Source organism: Thalassophryne amazonica, chromosome 9 (assembly GCF_902500255.1).
Source record: "Thalassophryne amazonica chromosome 9, fThaAma1.1, whole genome shotgun sequence".
Classification (NCBI taxonomy): Eukaryota; Metazoa; Chordata; class Actinopteri; order Batrachoidiformes; family Batrachoididae; genus Thalassophryne; species Thalassophryne amazonica.
In genome coordinates, this window is record NC_047111.1 from 49,833,030 (window position 1) to 49,853,680 (window position 20,651).

Sequence of the window (20,651 nt, forward strand, 5' to 3'; positions counted from 1 at the left end):
ACTCTGGAATAGACCTTACCGGGGAGGCTGAGGAGTGTGATCCCCCTATAGTTGGAACACACCCTCCGGTCCCCCTTCTTAAACAGAGGGACCACCACCCCGGTCTGCCAGAGGGACCACCACCCCGGTCTGCCAATCCAGAGGCACTGTCCCCGATCGCCACGCGATGTTGCAGAGGCGTGTCAGCCAAGACAGTCCCACAACATCCAGAGACTTAAGGTACTCAGGACAGATTTCATCCACCCCAGGAGCCTTGCCACCGAGGAGCTTTCTAACCACCTCGGTGACTTCTGCCTGGGTAATGGATGAGTCCACCTCTGGGTCTCAGTCTCTGCCTCCTCTTTGGAAGATGTGACGATGGGATTGAGGAGATCCTCGAAGTACTCCTTCCACCGCCCAACAACATCCCCAGTCAGGGTCAACAGCTCCCCACCTGCACCATAAACTGTGCCGGTGGAGAGCTCCGCCTCCTGAGGCGTCGGACGGTTTGCCAGAATCTCTTCGAGGCCGACCGATAGTCCTCCTCCATAGCCTCCCCGACCTCCTCCCAGACCTGAGTTTTTGCCTCTGCGACCGCACCGGCTGTGGCACGCTTGGCCTGCCGGTACCTGTCAGCTGCCTCTGGGGTCCCACCTACCAACAAAGATAAGTAGGACTCCTTCTTCAGCTTGACGGCATCCCTTACTTCCGGTGTCCACCACCGGGTTCAGGGATTGCCGCCGCGACAGGCACCAGAGACCTTGCAACCACAGCTACGAGTGGCCGCATCAACATTGGAGGTGGAGAGCATGGTCCACTCGGACTCCATGTCTCCAACCTCCCCCGGGATCTGGGAGAAGCTCTCCCGGAGGTGGGAGTTGAAGACCTCCCTGACAGAGGGTTCCGCCACTCGTTCCCAGCAGACCCTCATGATACATTTGGGCCTGCCAGGTCTGACCGGCTTCCTCCCCTCCCAGCGGAACCAACTCACCACCAGGTGGTGATCGGTCGACAGCTCTGCCCCTCTCTTTACTCGAGTGTCCGAGACACGTGGCCGAAGGTCAGATGATACGATTACAAAGTCAATCATTGACCTCCGGCTCAGGGTGTCCTGGTGCCATGTGCACTTATGGACACCCTTGTGCTCGAACATGGTGTTCGTGATGGACAAACTGTGACTAGCACAGAACTCCAACAACTGAGCACCTCTCGGGTTCAGATCAGGGAGGCCATGCTTCCCGATCACCCCCCACCAGGTCTCACTGTCGCCGCCCACGTGGGCGTTGAAATCCCCCAGGAGAACAATGGAGTCCCCAGTCGGAGCGCTAACTGGTACCCCTCCCAGGGAGTCCAGGAAGGTCGGGTACTCTGCACTGCTGCTCGGCCTGTAGGCCGAGACAACGGTAAGAGACCTGTCCCTGACCCGAAGGCGTAGGGACGCGACCCTCTCGTTCACCAGAGTGAACTCCAACACATGGCGACTGAGCTGGGGAGCAATAAGCAATGCAACCCCAGCTCTCCGCCTCTCCCCGTGGGCAACGCCAGAAAAATGAAGCGTCCAGCCTCTCTCCAGGAGTTGGGTACCAGAGCCCATGCTGTGCGTGGAGGTGAGCCCGACTATCTCTAGTCAGTATCTCTCAACCTCCCGCACAAGCTCAGGCTCCTTGCCCCCCAGCGAGGTGACATTCCATGTCCCAACAGCCAGGGGCTGTGAGCATGGACCAGGCCGCCGGGCCACCCGCCCTCGACCGCCACCCAATCCTCTCTGCACCCGACCCCCATGGCCCCCTCTGCAGGTGGTGAACCCACGGGAGGGCGGGCCCACATTGCTCCTTCGGGCCGAGCCCGGCTGGGCCCCATGGGCTAAGGCCCGACCACCAGGCGCTCGCGCTTGAGCCCCAACCCCAGGCCTGGCTCCAGGGTGGGACCCCGGTTCTGCCATACCGGGCGACGTCTCGGTCCTTGATCTTTCACTGGTCATGGAGGTTCTGATTAGGATTCATAATATGATGTGTTTACTTAACTGTTTAAACTCAGAGTCAGCATAGGCCTCCCGTTGCCACTGTCTCTATATATTGTAATCCTAAATGTTATGAGTTTCTTATTTGTATATTTTATAAATCACTTATGATTCTGCCATTAACACAGCGTACAAGACAACAACTTGAACATTTATTCCGTAAATAAAATTGTACAAATAAAATAGTCTTTGTTTTGGGGCTGGTCTCCTTTCCTGATGGCGTTGGGGTATATTACACTAGAATCCTGCCATCAGAAGAAAGCAGGGGTGGAGCAGTGAGGAGGTGGAGGAAGAGAGCATCTATAACTGACTTCAGCATTTCATATTGGTTGTCATTAATGCCAAAACTGACAACAGCTGCTTCTGATTAGCTAGCAGGTGATATTAATTAGCGAATGTGAGGAGAGCTAAAACATGACTCTTAATGGTAGAACCCGCAATTCACTCCATTTGTTTTGCAAGAAGTCATTATTTCTTCATTGCAGTGGTTGGCTTTTTATGGTATCACAATATGAATTTTTGAAACAATATGATTTAGTACAGGCTTAACAATACAATTATCAGGATTCAGAAATGCATCTTTAAACCCCTACTTAATGATAATGTGAATTTCAAAAATACTCTCAAATATCCTAAAAAAGTTTTTAAACTTGCATGAGGTCGTTTTACACCTTTATTTTGCAAAACTGCAATGCAAACACTTTTTCCTGCTATTATAGGCCTGACATGCACTAAAATACATGGCATAGTAGGTGTCGACAGAAGAAGAGACGGAGAGCTTGATAAACCTTATAAGAGATAATGTTTCAGCAATATTGGAGTCAAAACACAATGATGAGGCAAGATTTGGAATTTCACTTCCCACAAGAACCTAACTGCAATGACAGGTATCTCAAGAGGACAAAATCCAGTAGTTGCATTACATCACCAAAAGTTATTTCACTACAGTGTTATGTCGACATGCTGAAAATATCACTTAACGTTTCTGAAAATCTGTAATAGCAACCCAGCTAATGACAGAAATAAAGCCACATGCCAAAATTGATTCCTGTGGACTTGACCATCACTGTAACATTACATGCCTGGTGATTGCAATTCAAAGTGCAGTATAGATCAGTACAACTGTTGTGTGTATGTTTGTTTATACATGTACTGTAAAAATCAAATCTAAAATGCAAACCGGAACATTGTGATAGTGTGAATGTTTGACCCCTAGGTGCATAGTATCACCAGCAGCTTTTTTGAGAAGAATTGACAAGACCATCTAAAAAAGGAGTTCAGTAAATCTGTGCAAAAGCAGAGGTATCTTATTCTGAATTTCCCATGTGAGACATTAAAAGAGGCTGCAATGTTTATTTCATAGGCACCCGTGATGGTAGAGTGCTATAGCCTGCTGCTTTTCGCTCTTCTTCCACCATCACACATTCAATCTTTTACTGTGAATGATACTCATTTCTTTAGTGATCTAAGCTGTGCATTTAGGAACTCCTTTTATCCTAAGTGGTTTGCTTTATCTTATTTTGTGATACTATATATATATCAGCAGCTACTCACAACTTTGTCTACAAGGTTCTGAAAAGTTCTCCATTGCCACAGTGTCAAAAAAAGAATTGATGTGCCCTTTGTTCACGCCCATGTCTGAAAATTGACAGGCTGAAATAAAGCAAGGCAGATGAGGAGGCCTTCATTCTTAAAAGCTGCTTGAAATGGCACAAAGACAAGTTGGGAGGAGAGACAGAGAGTGGCATCAAACTTTGAAATACAAGACAAGAAAAGACTCAAGGAGAGGATCAGCTCCCAGGTGGAAGCTTGATAAGGCCTGGGAAAACACAGCATGGAAGACATCTAGTTTTCTGAGAGTGGTATCAGGGGAGTTGAGCCTCTTAAGCTCGAGATATCAATTACAGGTGCCCTTGCCTAGGCAGTTAAGGAATGTTGCCAAGCTCCCCGATGCTAATGGAAGTCCTAATTATTTCAGACAAAGCATTTTGGTTTGACATAGCAGGTTTCTTAGGGGATTGACTCTGTGTGACTTCATGCCAAACATCAGCAATTGCTGGAAAAAAAATCGTTGGGCTGTTACTTTCCAACTGCGTGGCTAGGGTGTAGCTGACTATGGCGACTTAGACAGGGTGAGAGAAACGAAGCAGGGAATTAGGCAAGGTGTTGGCTGAATGATAGGCCGGAAGGGACACCTAAAGAAATACAATAGATACTAGGTCCAAAGAGTTCTTTGCTGTTGGTCACCAGGGAGCTGTTGGTCATCAACTCCTACTTCATAATACTGAAGAAGAAGAAGAAGAAGTAAGTTCAATACAGTCCCTAAGGCTCACAAAGTACTCGTGTTTATCCATGGATAATATAACATGGAACCAGGACATATGGTATACAAATAATGAATGTTTATAAGTTCAATGGTACGAATATTTCATGAAGTGAAAGCTGGAACATACCATTCAACTCGGCTTTGCCTCGTTGAATGGTATGTTCCAGCTTTCACAACAGGGCTCACACAACTGCAACAGCGCTTGCGCATGCGTGTACTACCAAAAAAAAAAGACCATGTACTTTCCTCGGGGCAGTGAAAAAAAAAAAAAAAAATCACATGAGAAATTTTTCCAGCTTTTCATTCTAACTTCCTGCTAACAACCTCCAGACGTCTTACAGCACAGTGGATTTGTTTTATGTGCCCATGCCATGTGCATGCATTGTGTGTGTGTGCGTGCGTGTGCGCGCGTGTGTAGGTGTATGTGGGTGTGTGTGCGTGCAGAGTGCAATGGTATCAAACGTGTGGAATGACAAGGATCCACTCAGCCGTTATATAATGTGCACTTAATTGCTTAGATTTAGTAATGACATCTTGCAGTATTCTCCAAAGCATCAGTGGGCACTTCTGGCCAACAACCCAGTGAAAACAGGTGTCTGTATACAAAGAACAAGTGAGGTCCACCAAGCCAGTAATACAGCTGCCATGATATGACTTTTCTCCTAAAAGAAAATTCCTGGAAACAGCAGTAAAAGCTTAACAATAACTGCATTTATAACACACCAAGCATTTTAATGTAACTATCAGCAACTACATTAAAATCTAGACCTGGTAAAGGATGCTTTCAATATAGGCCTCGTCTTCAGTTCAAATATTATTGCCTATAAAAATACAGACGTTGTATAACACACATTAATACGAGGGCTGTCAATAAAATAACGGTCCTTTTTATTTTTTTCAAGAACTATATGGATTTCATTCATATGTTTTTACGTCAGACATGCTTGAACCCTCGTGCGCATGCGTGAGTTTTTCCACGCCTGTCGGTGACGTCATTCGCCTGTGAGCACTCCTTGTGGGAGGAGTCATCCAGCCCCTCGTCGGAATTCCTTTGTCTGAGAAGTTGCTGAGAGACTGGCGCGTTGTTTGATCAAAATTTTTTCTAAACCTGTGAAACACATCGAAGTGGACACGGTTTGAAAAATTAAGCTGGTTTTCAGTGAAAATTTTAATGGCTGATGAGAGATTTTGAGGTGATTGTCGCTTTAAGGACTTCCCACGGTGCGAGACGTCGCTCAGCGCTCTCAGGCGCCGTCGTCAGCCTGTTCAAGCTGAAAACCTCCACATTTCAGGTTCTATTGATCCAGGACGTCGTGAGAGAACAGAGAAGTTTCAGAAGAAGTCGGTTTCAGCATTTTATCCGGATATTCCACTGTTAAAGGAGATTTTTTTAATGAAAGACGTGCGGACAGGTCCGTGCGTCGGGACGCAGCCGCCGCGACGCTCCGCCACAGGAAAAACACCTCCGTTGAAAGCCTTAAGGACAAGTTGGAACATGTCCTGCCTGTTAAACAATTTCTCATATACTCACTCCACTGAAAGCCATCAAAAGCCGCCTGGATTTTACAAATGGTTATCAACACGGAGGTGTTTTTCCTGTGCCGCCGCACCGCGTCGGCTGCGTCCCGACGCGCAGATCTGTCCGCACGTCTTTCATTAAAAAAATCTCCTTTAACAGTGGAATATCCGGATAAAATGCTGAAACCGACTTCTTCTGAAACTTCTCTGTTCTCTCACGACGTCCTGGATCAATAGAGCCTGAAATGTGGAGGTTTTCAGCTTGAACAGGCTGACGACGGCGGCTGAGAGTGCTGAGCGACGTCTCGCACCGTGGGAAGTCCTTAAAGCGACAGAATCACCTCAAAATCTCTCATCAGCCGTTAAAATTTTCACTGAAAACCAGCTTAATTTTTCGAACCGTGTCCACTTCGATGTGTTTCACAGGTTTAGAAAAAATTTTGATCAAACAACACGCCAGTCTCTCAGCAACTTCTCAGACAAAGGAATTCCGACGAGGGGCTGGACGACTCCTCCCACAAGGAGTGCTCACAGGTGAATGACGTCACCGACAGGCGTGGAAAAACTCACGCATGCGCACGAGGGTTCAAGCATGTCTGACGTAAAAACATATGAATGAAATCCATATAGTTTTTGAAAAAAATAAAAAGGACCGTTACTTTATTGACAGCCCTCGTATTCATAAAATATTTTTGGCTTAATATTTTCCAATGGAGTCACACAAAAACATATTGCATTCATGTAACAGGTTTCTATAACTGTGAGTGAACAAACTGTATAGTGGAGGATTTGTGTTTTCTATCCCTAGTTATTTAGCTTCATGGTGGAGTGGAAAAGAGAAGGAAGAAAGAAGGTACAAGGAAGATTTAAGCCACTGTTTGATCTTGGTTCCTTGTATTAAAGTTTTGCTGTGGTCCATTCCACCAAACAAATGCTATACTAACTGCCAGATTCTGTAATCTAATCCATTGTGGTGGTGTGGAGGCAAAATGACAAAAACTGCCCCTTGTTAAATGGACTGCAATTTTTATAGCGCTTTTCCATCTGCATCTGACGCTCAAAGCGCTTTACACACTAATGCCTTACATTCACCCTGATGTCAGGGTGCTGCCATACAAGGTACTCACTACACACCGGGAGCACCTAGGGGATTAAGGACCTTACCCAAGGGGCCTTAGTGATTTTCCGGTCAGGCTGGGATTTGAACCGAGGATCCTCTGGTCTCAAGCCCAACGCTTAATCACTAGACCAACACCTCCCCAAATACTTTGTTCTTGTGCTTGTTCAAATACTTTTGTGCATTACCTGACTGTTTTTGCATTTGGGGAAAAATTGATGTTTGTGTTAATGTGCATGGAAACTCATTGCCTGAAGTGGACGTGAATTTAAATTTCCCATGGAAAACTAAATGACAACTAAACTAGTATTAACTAGAGCACTACACTAGTTAAACCTCAGCATTGCACACAGTAAGTCAAAACCTCGCATATTCTTGAGAAATATTGGTTTCTCAGAATGCTAAAGATGGAGAACCACTCCCTACTTTTTCTGTGTCAGACTCAAAACTTCTCTCATATGTGTTTGCATATATAGAAACTGGAAATAAATACTACCAGAATACAGAGAACTATTCCATATAATAAATTTTACAGACACGTGGCCTCCTGCTCTGCCTCAGCAGTGGTTCAAAGTGCCATGGCACACCTTGAAGTACAAGTACAAATAAAACATGCAACTATTGTTCAAGAATCAAAGAACTATCGTGTATTATGATTGTGTTACTTCAACAGAAAACAAATAATTATGATGACTCTTGATAATAACATAGTAAACTACCATAATTTCCCGACTATAGAGCGCACCTGAATTTAAGCCACACCCACCAATTTTATAAGGCAAAAAAAATTGTCTCCACATTGTAACATGAGATATTTACACAGAAAGATTTAACTTTTAATTAAATACGTACCATAAATATTTTTTTAAGCTGAAGGTGTTAATATAAATATTGACGAGCACATCATCCAGCGCGCGCACGGTGTTGCATGGCTTCTCCGCTCCACACGGAGAACTGAGTAATTTTACCTTTTCTTTTTTTTCTTTGTGGATCATGAGATAATTTCATCGCGTGCATCCAGGATCACCTGGTGTCTGTGGTAAATGAGACGTTAATGAGGCGCTGTGACTTTTTCAACTTGTGGCGCAGATCCCGTAGAGAAGGGTGTGTGTGTGTGTGTGGGGGGGGGGGGGGGTGCTCCATTGACTGATTTGATGGAGCAACTGTGGGGCAAAGTGCACAAGAGGGACTTTTCTTCAGCCACGACAAGAATTAAAGTATTTTCAGACGTCATTTTCCAAAATCAGGAGGCTTTATGTGGATAATTTTTCTTCAGGATGTGATGATGAACCCACTAAAATGAACAGGTAAGACTATTTACTCTGTGTGTGAATTTATGCCGCATGAGGACTGTAGCTTTCAGCCAATCAATAGACAGCATCAATTGAACTGAAGTCATTTTTGTTGTCTGAGGAAATTGCATGAAAATCCTCCTGTACTTGGAGCCTTTACAATATCAGAAAAGAGAAAATATAACTGGATCTCACCAAATATAGACATACGTATCATGTTAACATTGTAAACTGAACTTGCTGCAGATACTTGATATGAATGTCTGCATTTGATCAAATGCTTGTACAGCACGTGATTTAATCCTTTCATTGCTTGGCCATTCTGATGAAAAATTGCCTCACTTTTATCAAAATGCTATAGCTCCAAAACACTGCTCCCAAAGACCATGGGGAACACCCTGGTGTTTAATCCTGTCAGGAAAGGCAATTTATCAGGTGATATTGCCTCTGTGTAGAGTGGAGGGTCCCGCAGCTCCAAAGCTCATCGCAAGCATGAGCTATTGGGTTTGAACCACTGGCAAAATGTGGGGGAGGCCCCTTAACTGGTCTGTGGTCAACCACAATCAATCTTAGAGTGATCCCATGGCTTCAGTGGACATGGACACAAAGGGCATAATGAAGGCCTCACGTGGCGCTGTCAGCTGCAAAACAACATGTTTATCTCTGTCACACTGTGCAGGATTAAAAATTAGATGGTGGATAGATTTCAAAAAAGTTTTTACAGGAGATAGTGCTGCTTGTTTCACTTTGTGTCCAATCTGCATTATATTTGTTTCATTTTGACTGTATGTACTGTGCAACATAGTATATTATTTATAGATTCTGAATACTTTAGATGCCAATGTGCTGAGGTGGCCGGTGGGTGCCCCTTCTGGCCTTCAACCTCTAGATGGCTGGTATGGGTGTATCTCCAACATCAGCAACTGGTCAATGCCCTCCCGTTAGCTCTGGTGCCAGGGCCTCAGGGGGTGGTGGTGCTCAGGGATATCACTCCTTATTGCCCCAGTAGATGGTCTCAGATGCAACACTGGTCCACCTTTTTTGTGGGGTTTGGGGGCCTGTCTATTGTCTTCTATCTCACACTCCCAGGGCTGGCCTGTTCCTGTATACAGTGTGATTAGGTGTTTTTTTGTTTTGTTTTTTTTCCACAGAGTTGCTGGTCTGCATCCCCTGTGTTTGCAGGGTACTGGCTCTATTGCTGCCTGTGTCCTCTCTCATTGTCAGTGGAGCGCTCTGTCGTACCTGATGTTGTTGTGGGGTCTCTATGCAGACCCAGTTTTGGGTCAATGTGGCACTGAGGCAGCATTGCATATTCATTCTTTATTAAACATTTCATTATATTTAGAGCACACTGCATATGGATTTACAGCCCTTGCACATATGCACGCTAACACACACTGACAATCACATAGCTCAGTTATTCAGTATGCTCAGTTCAATGTTTGTATTCAGATGTTACAATGATGAAACCTTGATTAGCATGTAACTCATGTACTTTCACATTTCTTTGTAGTTTGTAGACTGAATAAAATGCTTGAATGTCATGTGTTTGATTTTAAGTAGTGATGATGAATTCAGAAATATGTATTTTAACCAAGAACGACACTGTAAATAAAGGGTAACGATAAATGTTGATTATAACAGAACATGATGTGATGTCACAGTTAATGCACCATGTCTTTTAAAGATTAAATCTAAGTCACACTGGGACTGCAGAAATGTATGAGCAATGGATATAAAATTTTGATAGATACCTGTTTGTGTCCTGTGCACTTTATTTTCTCATTCATTAAATGCATTCTTTGTCAGCCGATGTTCGAGTCCATCAAAAAGTTTTTTGCATGCTCAAAACTTGGAGTGGACATCAGATAGAGTACCCCCGCTGACTGGACATCTGTTTACCATTTTGTGTTGTACTTGTTCATTAGCTTGACAGTGGACTTCCAGAAGAAGTTAGTTTAATCCGTACATTATCTGTTCATCTTCTGTTCATGTCCAGAAGTGCTGTACAACCACATTCAATGGTCGTCCACTCATTCCATCAGAGACTGATGGATAAGGCAATTTTTGCCACCAGACAAATTATTTCAATTCATTACTAATCAATTTATTGAGACATCTGAATTTATTCTGTGACATTGAGGGAGACATTGACACCGAGGTGATCAAAGGAGCATTTACTTCAGGCCACAAAATGCAGCACATGCACAATATGTCAGGATATTCTCAGTGTGACAGCACAAAGTGTAATAAGATGTATGGTGAAAAGCTGAATTTATTATGCAATATTTAACTTAAACCAATTTAAGTCTTTGGCCATGAAATTACAAACCACAGTGTTTCAGCAATGATCAAAAAAGTGGTTCCATACGTTTGTATATCCACCCTCTGTGCATGCTTCCATGGTGTTCACAGCAGTATTACTCATCATTGCAGAACCAAGATAGTCTCTTTAATCTCAATCCTCTCCTCCTAAATTCAGTGTGTGCCAACCTATTAAATGGTAAATGGACTGCTTTTCCATCAGCATCAGACGCTCAAAGCGCTTTACAATTATGCCTCACATTCACCCCGATGTCAGGGTGCTGCCATACAAGGCACTCACTACACACCGGGAGCAACTAGGGGATTAAAGATTTTGTCCAAGGGCCCTTAGTGATTTTCCAGTCAGGCGGAGATTTGAAATGAGGATCTTCTGGTCTCAAGCCCAACACCTTAACTACAAGACTATCACCTCCCCCATAGTCAGTGTTAAATCAGGCAGTATTCAAATGTCAGTATGTGCACTGAATTTTACAGTAGCATTTTGTTAAGAGTTAAGAGTTTCAGCTTGAAGTGTGTCGTCTCCTCTGTAAATCTGAGCCATCACTTTCAAATGAAAGCTCAGAAGCTTCAGTATCGGACAAAACTGCATTTGTTTCATTTTGTCGGCCATCGGGATGTTTCTGCTCATTCTAAAATGTATGTCACATGCTGACAAATGAAGAAAATTGCCGACTCTTTTACATTCCCTATTAGTGCTTAAACAATATACTTGGTGAATTCTGCTTCATGATGACAGGAAGAGTCAATTTCAAAGGATCAAAAAGTGATGTCACTATGAACGCTTGTCCACCACAAGCCAATTATCCTTGTGGTAACTTTTCTGACACCTCCTTCTTAAAACCAAAAAGTCAGAAGGATCGCGAGGCTCTGCTTTCACGGTCTGTATTTATACTGAAAATCAAGATCAAGCGAGCTTTTATCCTTCTGTTCCAAGGGAGGTTTCTGTCCTCCCCGAGTTTGCGTTAGGACACCTGCGTTACTGTTTGACAAGTGTACCACCCCAGTCAAACTCCCCACCTGTCACTGTCCCTGGAGCAGGTAAGGCCCAGTGAGCCAGGCACTTGACACCACAAGTGACAGCCCGCTCGGTGCTCACCTCCCTGAAACACCAGGTGTAGTGACCACTCACCTACCCCCCCAACATTTTTTTTTTTTTCCGGAGATAGGGTTTGTGATCAAGATTTACTGAAGTAATTGTTCCATAAACTGAAATTTGTAAACTATTTAACTGAAAGAAAATATATATCATGAATGATATTCACATTTTGCGACTTACATTTTGCGAGTCCTGCGTTCACATTTTGTGGGATATTTTATTCACAGTTTGCAGAAAAATTATTAATGGTTTGCAAATATTCACAGTTTGTGTAGTTTTTCATTAATGGTTTGTGGATAATTCATGATTTGCAGCAGATTTACGTTTTGGGGGTCAACAGCACTTTTGAGTTTATATAAAACCAGACACGCCGCTGCATTCTGGATCATCTGTAAGGGCTTCACTGTGCATGTCAGAGACACCCTGGAAGGACCTTACAGTAGAGGTGAGGTGAGAGATAACCATGGCTTGTACCAGGGCTTGGGTGGCATTTTGAGCTTGGTTTGGCCTGATTCGTCTCATGACAATTGTCAGTGGTAAAGTTGCGACACATTCCCATTGACTTTGTTTAACAAATGCTGAGGAACAGACATATCTTCAAACACGTTTTATTCTAGAATGTCATAAATCACTTTGTTTTTCGGGAAGTAGCATAGTGTGTATACTTCACAATTGGATTTACAATTGGGTGTTTTAATTGAATTAACACATTGTGTCATAATAATTATGCAAACAAATGCATTTTAATGGCATTTAATTCCATTCATAAAATTTATTTTAATGTTTCTCTGAATTCCTGTGTGATATGGAAAAATGTGACTTTATTTTTGTGTTCTGCTTGACATTGTCAGTCATAAACTACAATGTCATTTATGTACTTTGTTTTAGTTTATAGTTTTGGTGGCGGGGGGGGGGGGGGTTGAAACGTTTTGCTGTTGAGTGTTTTGACAGTCTTGTCAGATGTTGCCCAATTGTGAAAATTGCTTACATCTATTGCTGTATTCATTACCAAATTGGTGTAAAAGACACAGCCACATTCCTTTAAAGCTAATGTGGACTGCTGTGATAGGTAGGGGTGGTGGCCGTGTTGTTAGTGCACTTGGTTTTGGTGCAGAACGTTCCTGGTTCAAATCCCACCCCTGCCACATTTCTCTATGTAATGTGGAGTTGCGTCAGGAAGGGCATCCGGCGTAAAACCTCTGCCAATTAAACATGCAGATCCACCTCAGACTTGCTGTGGCGACCCCAAGTGCAAAACAAGGGAGCAGATGAAGGGACTTACTATGGGCTGCTGGGATAGGCTCCAACCCTTCTGTGACCCTTATCTGGAGTAAGCAGATATAGAAAATGGATAGATACATATATATGGGAATCATCAAAATCCTGTCTGCCCATCTTTTTTTCCCCCAGAGTTAGTTTATTCAGAAAGACTTAAGTTATCAACCATATTAAAATTACTTTAAGTAACAAATGTACAGAATGGACTGCATTTTATAGTGCTTTTCCATCTGCATCACATACTCAAAGCGCTTTACAAATAATGCCTCACATTCAACCCTATGTGAGGGTGCTGTCATACAAGGTACTCACTACACACCAGGAGGAACTAGGGGATTAAGGACCTTGGCCAAGGGCCCTTAGTGATTTTCCGGTCAGGCTGGGATTTGAATCGAGGATCCTCTGGTCTCAAGCCCAACGCTTTAACCACTAGACCATCACCTTCCCAGAATGTTAAACACTTAAATTTTGCAGTATGCAGGAACATGATGCATGGGTAATGAAAAGAAAATTATACAGATGCACACCGTAATATATATTAAATATCAATGACAGCTTAAGCAGCGAATAGAATTACCTGCAGCATTAATAAATCCATTTGTTGAGCAAATCATATTCACAAGCTTGCATGACTTTATGGCTCAATTTATATCATAGCAATTTGTTAAATAAGATGATTTTCCTGCATTAGGGATATCAGCGTTGTAATTACAACAAAAAAGTGACATCCCCTTTGTGGGCTTGTGAAAAGCCATGGAACAGAAATAGCTTTGCTCACATCTGTGTTGTTCCTGTCACCTTCTAATTGGGTTACAGTGCTGATGGTTGCTAGTTACATATACTTTCTCACTAATGTTCTGCTGTCAGTGGTTTTTAAAACAGGTTCTGTAAAACGACCCAACAGTGCAACATAAGGATTTGCACTACCTTAATGCCAGAAGCTCTATATGGTATAATTATTTGTATTTTATTTTGGAATTGGTCAGATCATAGCTCATAATTAAATTACAATGGTTTTGATTCCACTTCAACTATCATCATCAATGCCAGCAGGTAACTTTGCCACTTAACCCTAGGCTTTGGATGGATGGATGGATGGATGGATGGATGGATAGATAATCTATCTCTTCCACTTTGTAAATACAGTAATTCAAAAACAAAAATACAATAATTTGCTTAACTTCAATGCCAGAAATCAATAAGATGTAATATCCCACATATCTTGTCTGCCCCTGCTGGATATGTACAACTCCTCAGTCGAGGTGGAGTAACAGGAAGACAGAGGATGGGAATGAGAGGATCAGTTGTAGCCAGTAAACCAGTATTGATCCATATGTCTGGTTGTATTTATACTGTGTATTTATATTGCAAACTCTTTTTCTTTTTTACTTTCACTATTGCTTCTTACCCCATGTGCTGCTATACAATGCTGCTGGAACCTCAATTTCCCTGAGGGAGTCTTCCTAAGGGATCAATAAAGTTTTATTGAATCTAATCTAATCTGATTGTTGCAGGGATGAATCTTATCATCACAGACGTACATGATCGAAATTCAGAGTAGGTGTGCTTGAAGTTATGCATATCTTAAAATGAGCTTGTTTTTTTCCAGATTCCCTCTGTTACAGTGTGCATCCACGCACGCAATCATGCAGTTGTTGTTTTTTTTTTTTGTTTTTTTTTTGCTCACCAACTGAAGTCTAGGAGCAAGCACTGGTGCGGCACTTCGCTGTATCTGCAACACCACGGGACCATCTTGAATCCTGTCTCGGAACCACCCAAGCAGGCAACTGGTCTCTCACGTGAGTTGTTTCATTCCTCTTTTGTCCGTTTAGTCTCTTCTGCCTTTTTTCAGCATTCATTTATGTTTCACTTTCCGCTGCTCTCTCTCCCACTGTGCACCTGTTCTTGTTGCACTCTCACTTTGTCCTTGTGCTCCTCGTGTTGCATTGCTTTTGCCATAAATTGCTCATTCTCACACTTTTTTTTTTTTTTTTTTTTTGCCAGATTGTTTTAGGTTCCAACCTAGCAATGTCACATTATATTTATTCCTCACATTCTCTCTGTGTATGACATCACTGTCACTTATAATGTTGGTGTTTGTCTGTTGGGTTGGACTTGTTTGCCTGGTAGGACTAACCTTTGTAATTGTCCTGTATATGCTTATTGGATTAACATTGCTGTTCACATCTGAAATAGTGTCAGCTGTTGGAGTGTTCTCCTGTGTCCTGTCCTTGACTGACGTCAATGCCCTGAGCCAGTTTCCTGTTTGCAAGTAGAACTGATTACTGAGAGCTGAAATTGTGGTGGCCAGCCTTTTGTATCTGAATCCATCTATTGTGCAATAAATCAGTGCTGTTCTCTGAAATGTTTGTCTCTGCGTTGAGGTCCCAGGCTGATCTGTCACACTTTCATTTCCAAAGCCTAAGTCTGACGGACACCAAGGACACCTCTGCTTGTCTGCAAGTATGAGTAACAAATGCAACTTCTAAATCTTAGTGCCATTTCTTCAAGGGCTTGAAGAGTTTTGACATTAAATTGATTCTACCCTTTAGCCAGTGCCTCATTATCTCCATCCATAATGGCCAAACTGTCACAGGAGCCAACTAAGAACAATTTCTAAATCTTCAGATTTTCAAACATAGTATCCAAGTTTATTAGAGCTCTTTGACACACGGAAATGAGGTCATGTTTTCTCTGTGGGCAATTCTTATCCATATTTCTGGGGTTTCTCCTTTGAGGAAACAAGAGACAGAGAAATGCTGAAAGACAAAGAGAGATGGGGATTTAGTCCCAGCGAGTGTCATTAGAATGTAAAAAGCCATATTCAAATGGTGCTTTCAAACTTTTGCATTGTGACAAAGTTTTGAATCTAGAGATCTGAGGGGAACTGATATTGTGTCTTTCAAATGATGAACAATGCCACACTTTGCTCACTCACTATTTTATAGTATGATGCTCCAAAAAGTCTTTCAGTACAATGTACTTCATTTTATACTTCATGGAGAAAATTATAATTGTTGGTCAAGCCACATCATACTGGTTGAACTCATGCCACTTCTCATTTTAAAGTGCACAAGCACTTTTTTGCAATCAGAGTCATATTAAAACAGTTAATCAAACCTCTGAGTACTCATCTTTGGAAATGAACCTATTTCCATTTGTTTCCACACACACTGCTGAAAAGGAAACTTGTTAATGGAGGACGTGCAGTAGAGCTCTGGATGAAAGCAAAGATCTTCTTTTTTTTCTCCAACCTTGAAATTCCATGGCGTGATTATTCACAAATTTCTGTATTTTATGATGTCCTTCCCAGCTGCTCCCATTCATATAGGAACCATTTAGGCAGTGGTAAATCAAGTCCAGTGAAGATTCAACTCCCACCTGCAGCATGTAGAAAGAGGGAAGATTAAGAATTTTTTTCTTTAAGTTTCTCAGTACATCTGTCATGGCCTTTGACAAAGACCCCAGAGCAGAGAACCCCACTGAAAGATGGCAGAACATGTTTCATTGTATTTTTTTGTAAATTTAGAGTGAAAATATATTTTTCCTCAGCTGGCCACAATAGATGAAGGCATTGTTTTAATTATTATTAAGTAGTGGCAATGTGTTTTTTTCTGTGTTCTGAAGCACGCTGTTGGTGGTATAGTGCAACATAAATAGCATTATTAATATCATTATTATTATTATTGTATATTCAGATCATGTGTTGAGTGAAAGTGCTGTTGTTTAGTTCTTGAGGCAAAATCCTTTATGATCCTTAAATTCACAACACACTCACAAGAGGTGATGCCTCAAAGAGAAGAGCTATACTTGACAAAATGTACCCTGTTGTCCATCCAGCAAAAAGCAATACACAATACAGATTAATTTCTCAAATCCACAGGATACAGTTATATACAGACACAGATTCTTTATTGTCATTGTAATAAGTACAATGAAGGTGCAAGCCTTTCAGTGAAAATATAAACCTGAGTAAACCATGCACAGACTTCAAAGATCTGGAGAAGAAAAGAAAATTAACGTAAAATTTAACAAATGAAAGAGTGCAAATTTTAAAAAAAATCATAAGAACACCGAAGCAAAACAGACATTGCATGCACACACACACACACACATCGAGAGGGTGGTTTCAGACCAACTGACACTCTTCCTGGATCAGAATAACATTCATGACAGGTTTCAGTCCGGTTTTTGTAGACTAAAAACATATGAATGAAATCCATATAGTTTTTGAAAATAATAAAAAGGATCTATACTTTATTGACAGCCCTCATATATATATATATACACTCAACAAAAATATAAACGCAACACTTTTGGTTTTGCTCCCATTTTGTATGAGATGAACTCAAAGATCTAAAACTTTTTCCACATACACAATATCACCATTTCCCTCAAATATTGTTCACAAACCAGTCTAAATCTGTGATAGTGAGCACTTCTCCTTTGCTGATCTAATCCATCCCACCTCACAGGTGTGCCATACCAAGATGCTGATTAGACACCATGATTAGTGCACAGGTGTGCCTTAGACTGTCCACAATAAAAGGCCACTCTGAAAGGTGCAGTTTTGGTTTATTGGCGGGGGGGATACCAGTCAGTATCTGGTGTGACCACGATTTGCCTCATGCAGTGTAACACATCTTCTTCGCATAGAGTTGATCAGGTTGTCAATTGTGGCCTGTGGAATGTTGGTCCACTCCTCTTCAATGGCTGTGCGAAGTTGCTGGATATTGGCAGGAACTGGTACACGCTGTCGTATACGCCGGTCCAGAGCATCCCAAACATGCTCAATGGGTGACATGTCCGGTGAGTATGCCGGCCATGCAAGAACTGGGACATTTTCAGCTTCCAAGAATTGTGTACAGATCCTTGCAACATGGGGCCGTGCATTATCCTGCTGCAACATGAGGTGATGTTCTTGGATGTATGGCACAACAATGGGCCTCAGGATCTCGTCACGGTATCAATCAATCAATCAATTTTTTTATATAGCGCCAAATCACAACAAACAGTTGCCCCAAGGCGCTTTATATTGTAAGGTAAGGCCATACAATAATTATGTAAAACCCCAACGGTCAAAACGACCCCCTGTGAGCAAGCACTTGGCTACAGTGGGAAGGAAAAACTCCCTTTTAACAGGAAGAAACCTCCAGCAGAACCAGGCTCAGGGAGGGGCAGTCTTCTGCTGGGACTGGTTGGGGCTGAGGGAGAGAACCAGGAAAAAGACATGCTGTGGAGGGGAGCAGAGATCGATCACTAATGATTAAATGCAGAGTGGTGCATACAGAGCAAAAAGAGAAAGAAACAATGCATCATGGGAACCCCCCAGCAGTCTACGTCTATAGCAGCATAACTAAGGGATGGTTCAGGGTCACCTGATCCAGCCCTAACTATAAGCTTTAGCAAAAAGGAAAGTTTTAAGCCTAATCTTAAAAGTAGAGAGGGTGTCTGTCTCCCTGATCTGAATTGGGAGCTGGTTCCACAGGAGAGGAGCCTGAAAGCTGAAGGCTCTGCCTCCCATTCTACTCTTACAAACCCTAGGAACTACAAGTAAGCCTGCAGTCTGAGAGCGAAGCGCTCTATTGGGGTGATATGGTACTACAAGGTCCCTAAGATAAGATGGGACCTGATTATTCGAAACCTTATAAGTAAGAAGAAGAATTTTAAATTCTATTCTAGAATTAACAGGAAGCCAATGAAGAGAGGCCAATATGGGTGAGATATGCTCTCTCCTTCTAGTCCCCATCAGTACTCTAGCTGCAGCATTTTGAATTAACTGAAGGCTTTTTAGGGAACTTTTAGGACAACCTGATAATAATGAATTACAATAGTCCAGCCTAGAGGAAATAAATGCATGAATTAGTTTTTCAGCATCACTCTGAGACAAGACCTTTCTGATTTTAGAGATATTGCGTAAATGCAAAAAAGCAGTCCTACATATTTGTTTAATATGCGCTTTGAATGACATATCCTGATCAAAAATGACTCCAAGATTTCTCACAGTATTACTAGAGCTCAGGGTAATGCCATCCAGAGTAAGGATCTGGTTAGACACCATGTTTCTAAGATTTGTGGGGCCAAGTACAATAACTTCAGTTTTATCTGAGTTTAAAAGCAAGAAATTAGAGGTCATCCATGTCTTTATGTCTGTAAGACAATCCTGCAGTTTAGCTAATTGGTGTGTGTCCTCTGGCTTCATGGATAGATAAAGCTGGGTATCATCTGCGTAACAATGAAAATTTAAGCAATACCGTCTAATAATACTGCCTAAGGGAAGCATGTATAAAGTGAATAAAGTATCTCTGTGCATTCAAAATGCCATCAATAAAATGCACCTGTGTTCTTCATCCATAACAGACGTCTGCCCATACCATAACCCCACCGCCACCGTGGGCCACTCGATCCACAACACTGACATCAGAAAACTGCTCACCCACACAACGCCACACACGCTGTCTGCCATCTGCCCTGGACAGTGTGAACCGGGATTCATCTGTGAAGAGAACACCTCTCCAACGTGTCAAACGCCAGCGAATGTGAGCATTTGCCCACTCAAGTCGGTTACGACGACAAACTGGAGTCAGGTCGAGACCCCGATGAGGATGACGAGCATGCAGATGAGCTTCCCTGAGACGGTTTCTGACAATTTGTGCATAAATTCTTTGGTTATGCAAACCGATTGTGTCAGCAGCTGTCCGAGTGGCTGGTCTCAGACAATCTTGGAGGTGAACATGCTGGATGTGGAGGTCCTGGGCTGGTGTGGTTACACGTGGTCTGCGGTTGTGAGGCTGGTTGGATGTACTGCCAAATTCTCTGAAACGTCTTTGGAGACGGCTTTTGGTAGAGAAATGAACATTCAATACACGAGCAACAGCTCTGGTTGACATTCCTGCTGTCAGCATGCCAATTGCATGCTCCCTCAAATCTTGCGACATCTGTGGCATTGTGCTGTGTGATAAAACTGCACCTTTCAGAGTGGCCTTTTATTGTGGACAGTCTAAGGCACACCTGTCCACTAATCATGGTGTCTAATCAGCATCTTGACATGGCACACCTGTGAGGTGTGATGGATTATCTCAGCAAAGGAGAAGTGCTCACTATCACAGATTTAGACTGGTTTGTGAACAATATTTGAGGGAAATGGTGATATTGTGTATGTGGAAAAAGTTTTAGATCTTTGAGTTCATCTCATACAAAATGGGAGCAAAACCAAAAGTGTTGCGTTTATATTTTTGTTGAGTGTATATATATATATATATATATATATATATATATATATATATATATAAGTATGTATAAAACTGTGGCAGTGGATATTGCACATAAACAAATATTGCACTCATTTCAAGTGTGGCATGTCATATGGCTCCATTGCCTTTCATAGCTCTAACAGAGGTTGGGTAGAAGCTGTTTTTCAATCTATTTGTACTTGCTTTAATGGCCCTGTGCCATCTGCCTGATGGCAGTAGCTCAAACAGAGAGTGGCCAGAGTGGGATGAGTCCTTAAGGATGGTGTTAGCTCTCTTGAGACAGTAAGAGCCATACTGAGAGGGCACCCAGTAATTTTCTCTGTCATTTTGGTAACCCTCTGGAGCTCTTTCCTGTTTGCGCGCTTGCAGCTGCTTTCCATGGTGGAGCGGTAAAAACACATAAACAGTCTCTGGTTTATATTATTTTTCCTGAGGTTTTTCAGAAAG